This window comes from Oreochromis aureus, unplaced genomic scaffold (assembly GCF_013358895.1).
Source record: "Oreochromis aureus strain Israel breed Guangdong unplaced genomic scaffold, ZZ_aureus HiC_scaffold_379, whole genome shotgun sequence".
NCBI classification, from domain to species: Eukaryota; Metazoa; Chordata; class Actinopteri; order Cichliformes; family Cichlidae; genus Oreochromis; species Oreochromis aureus.
Window position 1 is genome coordinate 110,212 of NW_024108926.1, and position 16,762 is coordinate 126,973.

At 42.9% G+C, this 16,762-nt stretch overlaps 1 long non-coding RNA gene across 2 annotated transcripts; it reads left to right on the plus strand.

Annotated features, from left to right (window-relative positions):
* The first annotated feature begins 5,179 nt into the window (after nucleotides 1–5,179).
* Nucleotides 5,180–7,343, plus strand: LOC120437047. 2 transcript variants are annotated; one of them, XR_005610782.1, is made up of 5 exons: nucleotides 5,190–5,309; nucleotides 5,624–5,715; nucleotides 6,097–6,290; nucleotides 6,379–6,455; nucleotides 6,706–7,343. It is a non-coding gene; the product is annotated as an uncharacterized LOC120437047 (long non-coding RNA). The 2 variants fall into 2 exon arrangements; XR_005610783.1 differs by lacking the exon at nucleotides 5,624–5,715 and having other exon boundaries at nucleotides 5,180–5,309.
* Nucleotides 7,344–16,762: the final 9,419 nt, after the last annotated feature.

Below are 16,762 nucleotides of genomic sequence, written 5' to 3' on the forward strand. Positions count from 1 at the left end.
ACATCCAAGACCTGAAACACAAGGAGAGTGGAAAGAAAGCGTTGTGAAATCTGGAGGGAACCTCCAGCTTTCCACGCCAGCTGTGATGGATGCTTACAAGCGGGTGAGATGGATATCAGAGTGCAGGAGCCCAGGAACACATCCAAGACCTGAAACACAAGGAGAGTGGAAAGACAGTGTTGTGAAATCTGGAGGCAACCTACAGGTTTCCACGCCTGCTGTGATGGATGCTTACAAGCGGGTGAGATGGATATCAGAGTGCAGGAGCCCAGGAACAGGTCCAAGACCTGAAACATAAGGAGAGTGGAAAGAAAGCGTTGTGAAATCTGGAGGTAACCTACAGGTTTCCACGCCTGCTGTGATGGATGCTTACAAGCGGGTGAGATGGATATCAGAGTGCAGGAGCCCAGGAACAGGTCCAAGACCTGAAACATAAGGAGAGTGGAAAAAAAGAGTTGTGAAATCTGGAGGGAACCTACAGGTTTCCACGCCTGCTGTGATGCATGCTACAAGCGGGTGAGATGGATATCAGAGTGCAGGAGCCCAGGAACACATCCAAGACCTGAAACACAAGGAGAGTGGAAGGAAAGCGTTGTGAAATCTGGAGGAACCTCCAGCTTTCCACACCGGCTGTGATGGATGCTTACAAGCGGGTGAGATGGATATCAGAGTGCAGGAGCCCACGAACAGGTCCAACACTTGAAACATAAGCAGTTTGGAAAGAAAGCCTCCTGAATTCTTGAAATTTTTTAAAGATGCTTCATCTCCCAACCCAGAAGCTCCTTTAGCCCCCAAGCGAATGCCCGCCATTTTTTTTTTTAGTTTAACTGATGAAGATTCATAGCCGAAAAAAATGCTGAGCAGGAGCTGAATAAAACTGGTCATACACTGTGCGATTTTTCAGTCACGTTATTCAGCTTCTGCTCAAACAGGATTGATGCAGGGGTTAGATGGATTCATACAAACGTCGGAAACACCTCGGTGTGGCAATTGCTGATAAGTTATGTGACAGCAGGATACGCTGAATAACAAACCGGTGAGCCTGGAGTGGTCATACATCACTGAAACATAAGGCGATGGAAAGAAACACGTTCTGGAGACACCTCCAGTCACAATTGCTGATTCAGACTGCGTCACAGAGTGCAGGAGCCCAGGAACATTCGCAGGTGGAACAATAAGAGCTTCACAAAACATTCACGCCCTGACACTGGGGATGGGTTAATACGTCACGTTACAGACACGCCCAGCGGCGATTGCTGATAAGTCACGCCAGAGACACGCCCTGTGATCGGCGATCACTCATACTTCACGTCAGACACACCCCGTGTGAGCTATCTGACATCACAGCAGAGAGACGGGTTTGGTATTGATATGTGACATCACAGTAGAGAGTTGAGTCTGGAATTAATTGTTGACATCACAGCAGAGAGACAAGTCTAGAATTGCTATTTGAAATCACAGCAGAATCATGATTCTGGTTTTGATATTTGACATCACAGCAGAGAGTCAAGTCTGGTAGTGACATTTGAAATAACAGTAGAAACGCGAGTCTGGCATTGATATTTGACATCACAGGAGAGAGACGAGTCTGGAATTGCTATTTGAAATCACAGCAGAGTGACGAGTCTGGTATTGATATTTGACAGCACGTCAGAGACACGCCCTGTGCTCGGCGATAGCTCATACTTCACGTCGGACACACCTCGTGTGAGCAGCCGTTGTTGATAAGTTATGTCACAGACACGCCCGGCGAGCGGCGATTGCTGAGAAGTCACGTCAGAGACACGCCCTATGATCGGCGATCACTCATACTTCACGTCGGACACACCTCGTGTGAGCAGCCGTTGTTGATAAGTTATGTCATAAACACGCCTGGTGAGCGCTGGTGGCTGATAAGTGACATCACAGTCACGCACTGACATTGGCGATCTCTAATAAGTCACGTCACAGACACGCCCGGCGAGCGGCGATTGCTGAGAAATCACGTCAGAGACACGCCCTGTGATCGGCAATCACTCATACTTCACGTCGGACACACCTCGTGTGAGCAGCGATTGCTGATAAGTTATGTCACAGACACGCCCAACTACTGGCGATTGCTCATACGTCACATGACAAGCACGGCCTGCGAGTGGCGATTGCTGATAAGTCACAAAACAGTCAAGCCCTGACATTGGCGATCGTTAATACGTCACGTCACAGACACGCCCGGCGAGCGGCGATTGCTGATAACTCAGAAAACACTCACGTCCTGACATTGGCGATACCTAATACGTCACGTCACAGACACGCCCGGCGAGCGGCAATTGCTGATAAGTCATGTCAGAGACACGCCCTGTGATGGGCGATCACTCATACTTCACGTCAGACACACCCCTTGTGAGTGGCGATTGCTGATAAGTTATGTCACAGACACGCCCAACTATTGGCGACTGCTCATACGTCATATAACAAACAATGCTTGCGAGTGGCGATTGCTGATAAGTCACAAAACAGTCACGCCCTGACACTGGCGATCGCTAATGACGATCACGTCATAGACATGCCGGCGAGACACGATTGCTTATAAGTGACAAAACAGTCACGCCCTGACATTGGCGATCGCTAATATGTCACGTCAGAGACACGCCCTGTGCTCGGCGATAGCTCATACGTCACGTCAGACACACCTCGTGTCAGCAGCCATTGCTGATAAGTTATGTCACAGACACGCCTAACTACTGGCGATTACTCATACGTCACATAACAAGCACGGCCTGCGAGTGGCGATTGCTGATAAGTCATAAAACAGTCACGCCCTGACATTGGCGATCGTTAATACTTCACGTCAGACACACCCCGTGTGAGCTATTTGACATCACAGCAGAGAGACGGGTTTGGTATTGATATGTGACATCAGAGCAGAGAGACATGTCTAGAATTGCTATTTGACATCACAGGAGAGTGACGAGTCTGGTATTGATATTTGACATCACGTCAGAGACACGCCCTGTGCTCGGCGATAGCTCATACTTCACGTCGGACACACCTCGTGTGAGCAGCCATTGTTGATAAGTTATGTCACAGACACGCCCGGTGAGCGCTGATTGCTGATAAGTCACAAAACACTCACGTCCTGATATTGGCGATACCTAATACATCACGTCAGAGACACGCCCTGTGATCGGCGATCACTCATACTTCACGTCAGACACACCCCGTGTGAGCAGCCATTGCTGATAAGTTATGTCACAGACACGCCCAACTACTGGCGATTGCTCATACGTCACATAACAAGCACGCCCTGACATTGGCGATCGCCAATACGTCACGTCACAGACACGCCCGGCGAGCGGGGATTGCTGATAAGTCACGTCAGAGACACGCCCTGTGATCGGCGATCACTCATACTTCACGTCGGACACACCCCGTGTGTAAGGAGATTGGAAAGAAAGCGTGAAATCTCGAGGGAACCTCCAACTTTCCACGCCAGCTGTGATGGATGCTTACAAGCGGGTGAGATGGATATCAGAGTGCAGGAGCCCAGGAACAGGTCCAAGACCTGAAACACAAGGAGATTGGAAAGAAAGCGCTGTGAAATCTGGAGGGAAACTCCAGGTTTCCACGCCAGCTGTGATGGATGCTTACAAGCGGGTGAGATGGATATCAGAGTGCAGGAGCCCAGGAACAGATCCAAGACCTGAAACACAAGGAGAGTGGAAAGAAAGCGCTGTGAAATCTGGAGGGAACCTACAGGTTTCCATGCCAGCTGAGATGGATGCTTACAAGCGGGTGAGATGGATATCAGAGTGCAGGAGCCCAGGAACACATCCAAGACCTGAAACACAAGGAGAGTGGAAAGAAAGCGTTGTGAAATCTGGAGGGAACCTCCAGCTTTCCACACCGGCTGTGATGGATGCTTACAAGCGGGTGAGATGGATATCAGAGTGCAGGAGCCCACGAACAGGTCCAACACTTGAAACATAAGCAGTTTGGAAAATAAGCCTCCTGAATTCTTGAAATTTTTTAAAGATGCTTCATCTCCCAACCCAGAAGCTCCTTTAGCCCCCTGCGAATGCCCGCCATTGTTTTTTTTTTTTTAGTTTAACTGATGAAGATTCATAAAAACGTAAAAAAAATGCTGAGCAGGAGCTGAATAAAACTGGTCATACACTGTGCGATCTTTTCAGTCACGTTATTCAGCTTCTGCTCAAACTGCACGATTGATTCGTAGGGGTTAGATGTTCCTAGGTAATGCTGGGCATACACTGTGCGATTTTTGGCTAATTTTTAGCCGAGTCTGTCAGTCATGCGACCGTTTTGGTGATCGGCCCGAGTTTCGCCTTCATCGTGCATCGTGTTGTATACATGGGGTAACAAGAAGCGATTAACACCTCGACCAGCTCCCGAACATCAATCGTTTGGTCATAAGAAAATCAAGCCTGTTTGAAATCCTGTCGGCCATCGTGAGGGTCACTGCAGCCTCTCACACTGCGCACGCGCAAACACAGAAATGAAGGCGAAAAGACAGAGCAGCACAGTAGTGCAGCATGTGATCTGGACACAAGCGATGAAAGCACAACTTGTAGAACTTTTGCAAGCTCTTCCGAGCCTTTTCGATGTCTCCTCACAAAATTATCACGACCACAACAACCGTGAAAATATTTGAATGGACATTGCTGCTCAATCACAGCTGCCTGATCAATATTTTTCATTAGCAATTTAGCACAGTTGATGATGGTGGTGTGTGTGTCTGTGTGAGTGAAAGACAGAGAGGGAGAGAGAGGACAGATTGATGCTTAGTGTGAGCACTCAGGTCGCATCAGAGCATCGGGCCGTATAGTGTGAGACCCTGCATCGTGACCTACGAACTTCTAACCCCTGCGAGTCAATCGTACAGTTTGAGCAGGCGCTGAATAACGCCACTGAAAAAAATCGCACAGCGTATGCCCAAGGCTCCGCCGATGCTGATGGAAATGGAGAAAACGTTAAGAAACGCAAAGCGAGAGGAACAGACTAACACAAACTAATGCTGTTTTTGACTTCTATTTATGCCCTCAGTAGGCGTGACCTAACGGCCGCACTTCAAAGCACGACCGAACTTCAAAGCACTCAGCCTTTTGACGCGTCATGTAATCTTCGTTCTAATGGTGCAACTCCTCCCACTCATTCATAATCCGACCTCCGCGTTTGCACTCGCTGCCTACAAGAGCTCCCAAATTTGAACATCACTGATGTTCATCGGATTTACAGAGTGACGACAACCCCCGTCAGCATGTTAGATAAAGGATTTAAGTTATATGCTGCATCATATATACACAACTACGAAGGTAAGAAAACGTAAATTAACCGACAAAGAAATGTTAGCTAACGTGAAATGCAAACACTACGTTACTCCGCTATGTGTTTCATTTGATGTCAATTCTCTACATTACATGTTTCCTTAAACGGTGTTTATAGTTGAGGTTTAACTAATGTCACTTTTGTTGTTAGACACTTTTATAATAGCGTTAGGTAGTTGGCTAACTAAGCAGGTAGTTAACTACCCAATGCTACTCTTGCTACGTGTAAAGTATATATGTTTAAGACGTGTTGACATGAGTAGTACAGAAATAATGCTAATGGTTCTTGTATCTTTATTCAGTGTCCAAAAAACACAGGTTGACAGGGGAGGTCGGTGTGAGAGCCCTGTGCTACAGGTCAATGAGGAAGAGTGAGGCACCACACAGACTAAGTGTAGGCAGGAAGCTGTGTAAAGTTATTAATCCCTGTTCAGTGGGGTTCAGTTCATTTAAGCATTAGTTAAGTTCATTCCTGAAGGCCCATCAACTTGAATGTTTTCCTTGTCCCCTGCTTTATCACACCTAATTTGACTAGTCAGATGTGTTTGGGTGATCAGAAACAAATTTACACCAAGTTAATACTGCAAATATACACAATCTAAGTTATTACAGTTATCAAGGATGGTTAAATTGTTTTAATAGGGAGAGAAGGAAACACTAAGCATTCAAGAGGGTAAGCCTGTAGGGGTCAGTAACCATAACACTGAACTATGTTCCTGTTCGGCTCTTCCATGAAGATGATGTTACATTTTTAATTTTAGTTCTTTCTTCTTAGATTAAGCTTCTGGATTCATCGCCGGTGGTACTGACACATAGCCAGTGCTCCTGTGTGGCAGGTGCTGTTATGTGCAATCACACAGTGGCACGGCTCTTCCAAACAGCACACTACTCACAACTCAGAGTGCCGGTTGTCCCCCTGTGCATAGCTGCACCGAATCTGAACAGCAATGGCACAAGCCACGGACAGTGGTAATTTAAATAACGTTAAAGTTTTTGAATTACACCATGTTTACATATGAACAGCAACACCATCCATAGTAAATGTGTCTTCTGTTAGGGTGTGAAGCCAGGACCTATCAACTCTATGATCTTCACTAAGCCGGTACCAAATAGGATGGCCCAGACTGGAGTACGGTAATTAGATTTGTAAAATTTGGTTTCCTGTGTTACAAATGCATGTTGCTATTTGTTCATACATGCATGTGTCAGAATAGGTATTAATTTACATACAACATTACACTTTCTGAAGACGGCTAACTCAGTCATGTACATATATACATCCCAGTCTCTAACTTATGCACCACTGTTTCACACTTTTTAGTTTAGTTGTTGTTCAGTATAATAACCTTCTTCCTTACATTATTGTCATTGATGTTTTCTGTAGGAGTGGATTCTACAGAGGCATTGTGGGTCCATTACCAGATCCCTGACCTGACAAGCCCCTTGTGGAAAGTGCCTTTGGGCTGGTGCAGGAGGGCAGTGTTCTGTCATGTCAGCAGCCGGTTTTGACAACCCGGTACATCAAACTACACCGTGATGCACCACCAACACCGCACTTGCCTCTGGAGTATGGGTATGACATCAAGGAAACCCTGCTCGCTCAGACAGCCTGTGATATTTTCTCAAACCGCTGCGCTGAACAAGTTTCCAAAGAACATGCTGTGTGACACAATAAATATCCTTTAACCTGTTAACCTGTGGCTTCTGGAAGAAACTCGGGTGAGTCAGTCACTGCAAAGACATTTGTATCATCAAGTGTTTGTCAAATGAAAATGATATGTTTTTCTACACTTAGGATAATTTTCTATGTTGCAGTGCAGTAAAGTGCACGTTTCTTCTGTGTTCAATCATACATGTTCTAATTGTTATAAACTGAAAAAATCTTTTCTTACTTAACTGCTTGATTCTTAACTTGTTTAACTGAAACATGATGAAATGTCATAGTATTATTATTTTTTTTTTAATGTCCTTGGCAGTGCATGTGTCCGCATTGTAACTTACTAATAAAAAGTCCTGTGTGTACTTTGGTGTGTGTTTTATGTTATTTTATTGCAAATAAATAATAGTCATTTTATTTTACAGTTACACACAATCTTATATCTCTGGCATGGCATGGCAAGGCAATATCGGGTACATGCAATTCGAAACTTGACATTCCAGAGCAAAGCATGAAGCACACAGCACATGGTCAACGTGACTCATATGGAGACTGACAACATTACAAGGAATAAAGGAAAATTGAGGACTTAGCCACAGAAAAGACTTTTTTCCTTTTTTTGTTACAATAATTCGAAAAGGTCAACTATGATTTTTAAATTAATATCATAGGTGTGAGTTTAGAGTTCAGATTTTTTCTGCACATTCTTTCTTTTTGTATTTAATTATGATGGTAAATACATTTTGCAACATATCTGCCTGCACTTGCTCTTAAAGTAGGAACAGTTCCTCTTTCCAGCTGTATTTTTAATACTGATGAGTTTACTTTAATTGTTAGCCTATTGGTCAAAATGTATTGTTCTTCTGATTCATGTGTAATGCTTTACTCAAATAATACATCCACATTTCAGCACGTAAGCAGCTGTTTGTCTCAGTATTACCTGATAACATACTGAGGCCTGCTGATCACAAAGTATGTGGGAAATAAAAGCATGTTAGGAAGAGACTAGGGCCATTTTCAGTTCGCGCCTGCTTTTCTCCAACGCCTTGGCTCAAAGAATGTGCTGATGCTGAAGTTGACCTCGACCTTGTGAGCCAATTTTTGTTTCATGTCCCACTTCACATGCTGCAGATGCTCCTGCAGCTCAGTCTTCTCATTGTTTGCAGGGATAACCATTTCATTTGAGGAAGAGGAGCAGGAATGTAGTCCAAAGACAAATGGATGTGGAGAGGAACACTGGGACTTTCTCCTTCTATCTCTGTTTTTTCAGTTGCTAGTTTCCTCAAGAGGAATGAGCGCATGTTTGTGGGCTCTGTTGCCACATGTTGTGGTTCACTTTCTAGAATAAGGATGAGTTAGTTTCTGGTCAGACCACAGAGAAGCAGCCAGAAAGAAAACGTGCTTCCTTGTCAAGAACAAACACAAAACATTTGCATGACTTAGTGTAATTACTTGAGTACAGAGATTAGACTTAAAGTAGGATCATAATAATTTGTGACAAAATATTGTCAAAGGGAACTTATTATGCTCATTTCCCTTTTTTAAAACAATTCCTGCATTTTACCAGAGCGGTTTTGCATGATTCACAGTTTTAAAAAAAATCCTTAGCTTTTTGGCTGAGATGAGCATTTAGAGACATTCCATTCACCTGAAGTAATTTACAGCCAATAGTATAGCAAAACTGCCTGAACGAGGCATGACGGAGACACACTGTGTTTTTATGCAAAATTCTGACCCTACCCTCTGAATGTTGCTCATATTGTTTTTCCAGTCTTCTAATTTCCAATTTTGGTGAGCCTGTGCTGTCTTAGTTGACAGGAGTGGGACCTGATGTAGTCTGCTGTTGTAGACCATCTGCTACAGGATTCAATGTGTTATTCAGAGATGTCTTTCACACACCTTGGTTGATATGAGTGGTTATTTGAGTTATTTCTGCTTTCCTATTATCTTGAAGCAGTCTCGCCATTCTCCTCTGACCTCTGACATCAACAAGGCATTTTTACTCAAAGGACTGCTGCTCACTGCATATGTTCCTCTTTTTAATCCCCAGAGATGGTTGTGTGGGAAAATCCTAGCAGATCAACAGTTTCTGAAATACTCAGACCAGTCTGTCTTACACCAACAAATATGCAAAGTTTAAAGTTACCTAACTCACTTTTCTTCCCCAAAAAGTATGTGGATCCTTTAATATAACTGGAAGAATTTCTATCCTGCTTGTTCAGAATCATTATTGTTTAGGAAAAGAAATGCACAGAGAATACTTTTGCTAAATGTAGTCTTTTCGGTGAGGTTAGGATAGCACTTCAAGTGCAGCATCATCCTGGATTTAGGTGTCAAGACTGATATGCATCTTTCTCTCCCTGTGGCTTTTTACATCTGGACTCAAACAGAATTGCAACTCATGAAAGAATTGTTTCCATACAAACATGCAGACTGCCTTCCAGTTTAACTCCACTCCTCAGCTTGTATAAAACCCTTTATAGTTCACTCTGTCTCCCTGCCCCAAAAAGCCACAGTACAACCAGAGATTATATATGCCAAGTAATGAGATGAAGAATAGGGACGATGGCATGTGGAGTTGATGCTGAGGAGAATTTACAACATCTGCCTTCTTTGTTGTGGCAAATGCATGAGTTGGACCAATGTTTTGGTTAATTTCATGTCTGAACCAGACATGAAGAACCCTTGGTTTCTTGTTATGAAACTGAGCGCTCTTATGGGATGAACAAGAAAATAATCTCATATATTGTAATTCAGAAAAAAATGAGAAATGAGAAAAATATATATAAAAAAAGCCAAAACAAAACACCGGTCATATCTTTAGAAAGCAACATTATGCCACAGACTGTCACTGTTGTGAGTCCATCCATTAGTTTGCAAAACTTGTTATGAAGCCTCAAGCTGTGCACTTTTTGCCGTGACAGTCTAGACATGTTGAATCTGGGATATGACAAGTGAGTGTGGATTTCACTGTTTAATTGAGGCACACGCTCAAAGGCTTGCAAGTTGTCAGTTACACAAAGGAGAACATAATTTATACAATGAAAGTCACATTGTATTAAATAAGACTTGAAACTAGTGACTCTGGCCACGAATTCATCAGGAAAGTGTTTCCTGAGGTTGTGGATCAAAGTCTGTTTTCCAGACTTCCATAGAAGAAGAATTATTTTCGAAACCAAATGAGTTCCCTCCTCATGGCCATCAGGAATACTGAAAGCTGAATTACTGGCTTCACTTTCCAAACGCCAAAGCTACATTCATGTTTTATATGCAGTCTATGGTTCTGGCATTTATTGTTACTGTGACTGTGAAGTGTCCCTTGTGTTAACGGCACAAACTGCTGACAACAATCCATGAACGCCCAACCTCCTGAAAGAATTCACTGTCAAAGTCTTGTGTTCATCTATGGTAGGTCAGCTACACAGTATTACACAGGTGGTTCTAATGTTAAAATCTTTCTCCTGAGATACAAAGTTTTGAATTATCATGTGCCATGATAACTTACAGATCTCACTGTGCCATATTATCCCAGTAGAGCACTTTGATCAACGACTACAGGCTTGCTTGTCGTTCCTAGAGCCTCTAAAAGTAGAATGCGAGGCAGAGCCTTCAAGTCTCAGGTTCCTTTGTAGAACCATTTACACTTTGGATTCAGGAGACAGTCCCCTGTATTTTTAAGGTTAGCCTTAAAGTGTTCCTTTTGAAACATCACTTAGTTATGCATCTTACATCAGTCTGTTGGAGGCCTTCCCATGATGGACACAGCATTTCTTCTCCACGTGTCTATGTGCCACTGCTGCACGTCATTAACAATGCCCTCTCTCTCCTGTAGTCTGTGTTTTGTTGATCGTTCTTCCTCTTTTATGTTTTTTCTTTAACCTAAGAGCTTGGTTCTGCTGAATGGTTCTTCCTATTAAATGGGAGTGATTTTTGGACTTCTCTCTGGTATTGTATGGCCTAGCTGATGATATAAAGCACTTTGAGGTGGGTGGTGTTATGCATTGGCTCTGTAACTGAACTAGCTAATTATTCTGTATGTAAAAATAAAAATAATATAAGAGAACCAATTATTTATCTTGTATTTTTAAAGTTTTTTTTTTTTCAGAATCATTTACAAAATGACTGCATCCATACTCAATAGTTTTTCGGGTACAAAATGTTAGTTTTCATCCTTTGATTAAACTCATTGGCACAATGGGGGTGTGATATCACACCAGAAAGAGATTTGAACAGGCAAAGGTCTCCCCATGATTTTCCAGCCTATTCTATGGACTAAAATTGACTAAAATTATTATTTTAGTTTCATCAGACCTCTCCATTGTGAACTAAAATGGCTCAGAATGATCAATATATTAAAAACATTTGCTCTCTCTGGAAAAAAACCCCTCACTCACTATCAGAAAACATCTGATCTTGTGGTTAGAGACAAAAAATATACTTGAAACATCAGTACAATAGTCTACATGTGTGTAAAAGTAGTCCTCTTGCATACCTTCACGCTTTGATGTATCAAAAAAAAGTTAAAGTCTTACTTTCCTGCAGGATAACTGAAACCATGTTGACACGACTTCACAGCCTTTATTCAGACTGCCGGCCACGGGGGGATTACCTTTCATTTTGTCACAGCAGAAAGTGGACAGTGCAAAGTTATATAGCAAAATTAGAATACAATAAGAATAATATACTGTACACAACTGTAAAGAATAGAATAAAATAGAATAAAATATACATTAGGATAAAAATAGAATACAAATGTTATATACACCTGAGTAAAAATACAACTTACAACGTCTTATGTGTGTTTGATCAGCTGCAAAAGTCTTTGTTGTGGAGTCTGACAGCAGTGGGGAGGAAAGACCAAGTAAATCGCTCCATCCCACATTTAAGTCCTTAAAGTCATATTCTTTTATTGTCTTGACTGTATTTGAAGCTATTTTTTATTTTTGTATGATACCTGATTTATGTGGAATATGGCTGAAGTAAACTAAAGTCTAAAATACTTAGTCAGTCATTTGTTTAATAGTAATTTAACATTATATAATTCACATATAAAACTATGAATTGTAATTTTACATGTTTTAATAGCATGTAGAATAGCATATGTAGGCAAGTATATTTGTCCTTTTTTATCAAGAAGCAAAGACGCAAAAAAGGAAAAAAGAAAGAAAAAGGGCGGGGTTCGGTGGTTGAAACACCTTTTTAGGTATTGTCATCTAGAAGCATTATGGTCTGTGGATCCCTCTCTTCCGTCCCCACCAATGCCAAAACCAAATCTACGCCCTTGATACTGACGTACTGATCTACTTACCTGGATGATTGAGCATGCATCAAGATGTTATACTTAGAAAGTGTTAGTACATTTGTGAACGCTACTCTTCAGTAGCGCTGGATGCTAAAAGAAGCAGTTGCCATCTTTCTGATGGTAAATGGCCTGCATTTGTATAGCGCTTTACTCAGTCCCTAAGGACCCCAAAGCGCTTTACACTACATTCAGTCATTCACCCATTCACACACACATTCACACACTGGCAATGGCAAGCTACATTGTAGCCACAGCTGCCCTGGGGCGCACTGACAGAGGCGAGGCTGCCGGACACTGGCGCCACCGGGCCCTCTGACCACCACCAGTGAAGGTGAACCATATTGAAGTTCACCTGTTTAAACAAATCTACATTTTATTATTTCAGCAGTACATATGCAGCATTTTAGTGGCACATATAAACAGTACACAAAGTAAAAAGCTCTGTGTTAATGTACTGATTAGCTGAAAAACTATTTGACCTCTAATGTGTTTTATATCATTAAATAGAATGAGCAACAATACAGATGTTTAATCGTTGTTGCATATATTAAAGTGATTATGAAAAAAAGCCCAGCAGCCCAGAGTTTTCATTGCCTTTCACTATTATGCAGACACGATGGAGGTATGTAATGTAATGCAGATGTCACACGTGATGATTTAATGTGATCAGCTAGCCAAAGAACACTGATACTGTATGCAGATGTAATCGATGACAGAAGGTATTATGTGGTGCATTCACAAGATTATGAGAAAACTTGACCTCTGACCTTGATCTTGAAGTCAAAGTAACTGTGATTTGAATTTGTGGAAAAATTTTAGTAGACACACCCACAGCATCAAGTTCGACACCATACATCAACTCATTCACAAGTTATCACATTCACAATCTCGGCACTCAAGTTTGTGAATGTGATAACTCAGAATGTGTTGATACACACAGCATCAGTTTGAAAATTAAAGTAACTTTTAAAGTGGCTGCATGACAAAGGATGATGTGTGCCGTTCTTTTCTGGTACAATGACAGGTTTTGAGTGGCAGGAAGGATGAAGACTCCCCAGTTTGTAATTTCCCTTGTTTCCACCCACTCATTGCCAAATCTTTATTTTCTCCTGCTTTCATCCATGTCATTAAAATTTGTCATCTTTAATTTTCTTGGTGTTTAAATGTTGTTTTGTCTCATTTGTTCACCTTTTTCTTATTTTCTGCCTTGTCCAATCCCTGTGTTCTCATGTTATTCTCTTTGTTAATTTGTTTTCGTTTGGGTCTTTTTAAATGTTGCTTTTGTTTTGTTATAATTTTTTTCCACATGCATCTAGTTCTTGTTTCCTCTTCGTATTTCTCATGTTTTGAGATTTTCTTGTTGTATTTTGTTTTTTTTGTTTCATGCTGTTCTTTTGTGCATTTTTTCCTCATTGTGTTTCCCCTCACAGAACCAAAACTGATTTCTAAAGAAATACAATTTAAGTATCAGCTTGAACACGAGCCTTTCATCATTTTAAGAAAACTTAACCTGTTACATTGACCTTGAGGTCGTTTGAGATTACTGAAATTTAAAATCACCTGAGATTGTTAATAGATAAACACGGTATCAGTTACTACATCACCTCATTCACAAACTTGTCTATGCCACCATTATCAGCCTTTTAGGACTGAGGGGTAAAAACTTGTTGGTTATATTAAATTTAGTATGAGCAGCTTTCATATTTAACATTTAATAAGTTGAGTTTGTATTATCATCACAATAATGAGTAGGGCATAAATGTTTTATAAACAATGTGTCCTGTTTCATTTACATTTCACTCTGTTTGCCACTTTATATGGATTAACATGGAATAACCTAATGGAAAAGGTATATTGTTTTATTTCATGTTTATTTATTTCAAAATGAAAGCAAAAAAAACATGCAGAGGTCTTCGTCCAGCGAGGTCCAAGTCAAGGCGAAAAAGTTAAGTCCACTGGTGATGAAAGCGTTGTGAAATCTGGAGGGAACCTCCAGGTTTCCACGCCGGACTGTGACGGACACTTACAAGCGGGTGAGATGGATATCAGAGTGCAGGAGCCCAGGAACAGATCCAAGACCTGAAACACAAGGAGAGTGGAACGAAAGTGTTGTGAAATCTGGAGGGAACCTCCAGCTTTCCACGCCAGCTGTGATGGATGCTTACAAGCGGGTGAGATGGATATCAGAGTGCAGGAGCCCAGGAACAGGTCCAAGACCTGAAACACAAGGAGATTGGAAAGAAAGCGTTGTGAAATTTCGAGGTTCCCTCCAGGTTTCCACGCCAGCTGTGATGGATGCTTACAAGCGGGTGAGATGGATATCAGAGTGCAGGAGCCCAGGAAGAGATCCAAGACCTGAAACACAAGGAGATTGGAAAGAAAGTGTTGTGAAATCTGGAGGGAACCTACAGGTTTCCATGCCTGCTGTGATGGATGCTTACAAGCGGGTGAGATGGATATCAGAGTGCAGGAGCCCCGGAAGAGATCCAAGACCTGAAACACAAGGAGATTGGAAAGAAAGTGTTGTGAAATCTGGAGGGAACCTTCACCTTTCCACGCCAGCTGTGATGGATGCTTACAAGGGGGTGAGATGGATATCAGAGTGCAGGAGCCCAGGAACAGGTCCAAGACCTAAAACACAAGGAGATTGGAAAGAAAGTGTTGTGAAATTTCGAGGTTCCCTCCAGGTTTCCACGCCTGCTGTGATGGATGCTTACAAGCGGGTGAGATGGATATCAGAGTGCAGGAGCCCAGGAACAGATCCAAGACTTGAAACACAAGGAGAGTGGAAAGAAAGTGTTGTGAAATCTGGAGAGAACCTCCAGGTTTCCACGCCTGCAATGATGGATACTTACAAGCGGGTGAGATGGATATCAGAGTGCAGGAGCCCAGGAACAGATCCAAGACCTGAAACACAAGGAGATTGAAAGAAAGCGTTGTGAAATCTGGAGGAACCTCCAGGTTTCCACGCCTCCTGTGATGGATGCCTACAAGCGGGTGAGATGGATATCAGAGTTCAGGAGCCCAGGAACAGATCCAAGACCTGAAACATATGGAGTTTGGATAGAAAGCGTTGTGAAATCTGGAGGGAACCTCCAGGTTTCCACGCCTGCAATGATGGATACTACAAGCGGGTGAGATGGATATCAGAGTGCAGGAGCCCAGGAACAGATCCAAGACCTGAAACACAAGGAGATTGGAAAGAAAGCGTTGTGAAATCTGGAGAGAACCTCCAGGTTTCCACGCCTGCAATGATGGATACTTACAAGCGGGTGAGATGGATATCAGAGTGCAGGAGCCCAGGAACAGATCCAAGACCTGAAACACAAGGAGAGTGGAAAGAAAGTGTTGTGAAATCTGGAGAGAACCTCCAGGTTTCCACGCCTGCAATGATGGATGCTTACAAGCGGGTGAGATGGATATCAGAGTGCAGGAGCCCAGGAACAGATCCAAGACCTGAAACACAAGGAGATTGGAAAGAAAGCGTTGTGAAATCTGGAGGGAACCTCCAGGTTTCCACGCCTGCTGTGATGGATGCTTACAAGCGGGTGAGATGGATATCAGAGTTCAGGAGCCCAGGAACAGATCCAAGACCTGAAACATATGGAGTTTGGAAAGAAAGCGTTGTGAAATCTGGAGGGAACCTCCAGGTTTCCACGCCTGCTGTGATGGATGCTTACAAGCGGGTGAGATGGATATCAGAGTGCAGGAGCCCAGGAACAGATCCAAGACCTGAAACACAAGGAGATTGGAAAGAAAGTGTTGTGAAATCTGGAGGAAACCTCCAGGTTTCCACGCCTGCTGTGATGGATGCTTACAAGCGGGTGAGATGGATATCAGAGTGCAGGAGCCCAGGAACAGATCCAAGACCAGAAACATAAGGAGATTGGAAAAAAAGTTGTCTGGAGGAAATCTGGATACTTAGAAGCGGGTGAGATGGAACCTCCAGGTTTCAGACGCCTGCTGTGATGGATGCTTACGCCTGCTGTGATGGATGCTTACAAGCGGGTGAGATGGATATCAGAGTGCAGGAGCCCAGGAACAGATCCAAGACCTGAAACATAAGGAGATTGGAAAGAAAGCGTTGTGAAATCTGGAGGAACCTCCAGGTTTCCACGCCTGCTGTGATGGATGCTTACAAGCGGGTGAGATGGATATCAGAGTGCAGGAGCCCAGGAACAGATCCAAGACCTGAAACACAAGGAGATTGGAAAGAAAGCGTTGTGAAATCTGGAGGGAACCTCCAGGTTTCCACGCCTGCTGTGATGGATGCTTACAAGCGGGTGAGATGGATATCAGAGTGCAGGAGCCCAGGAACAGATCCAAGACCTGAAACACAAGGAGATTGGAAAGAAAGCGTTGTGAAATCTGGAGGAACCTCCAGGTTTCCACGCCTGCTGTGATGGATGCTTACAAGCGGGTGAGATGGATATCAGAGTGCAGGAGCCCAGGAACAGATCCAAGACCTGAAACACAAGGAGA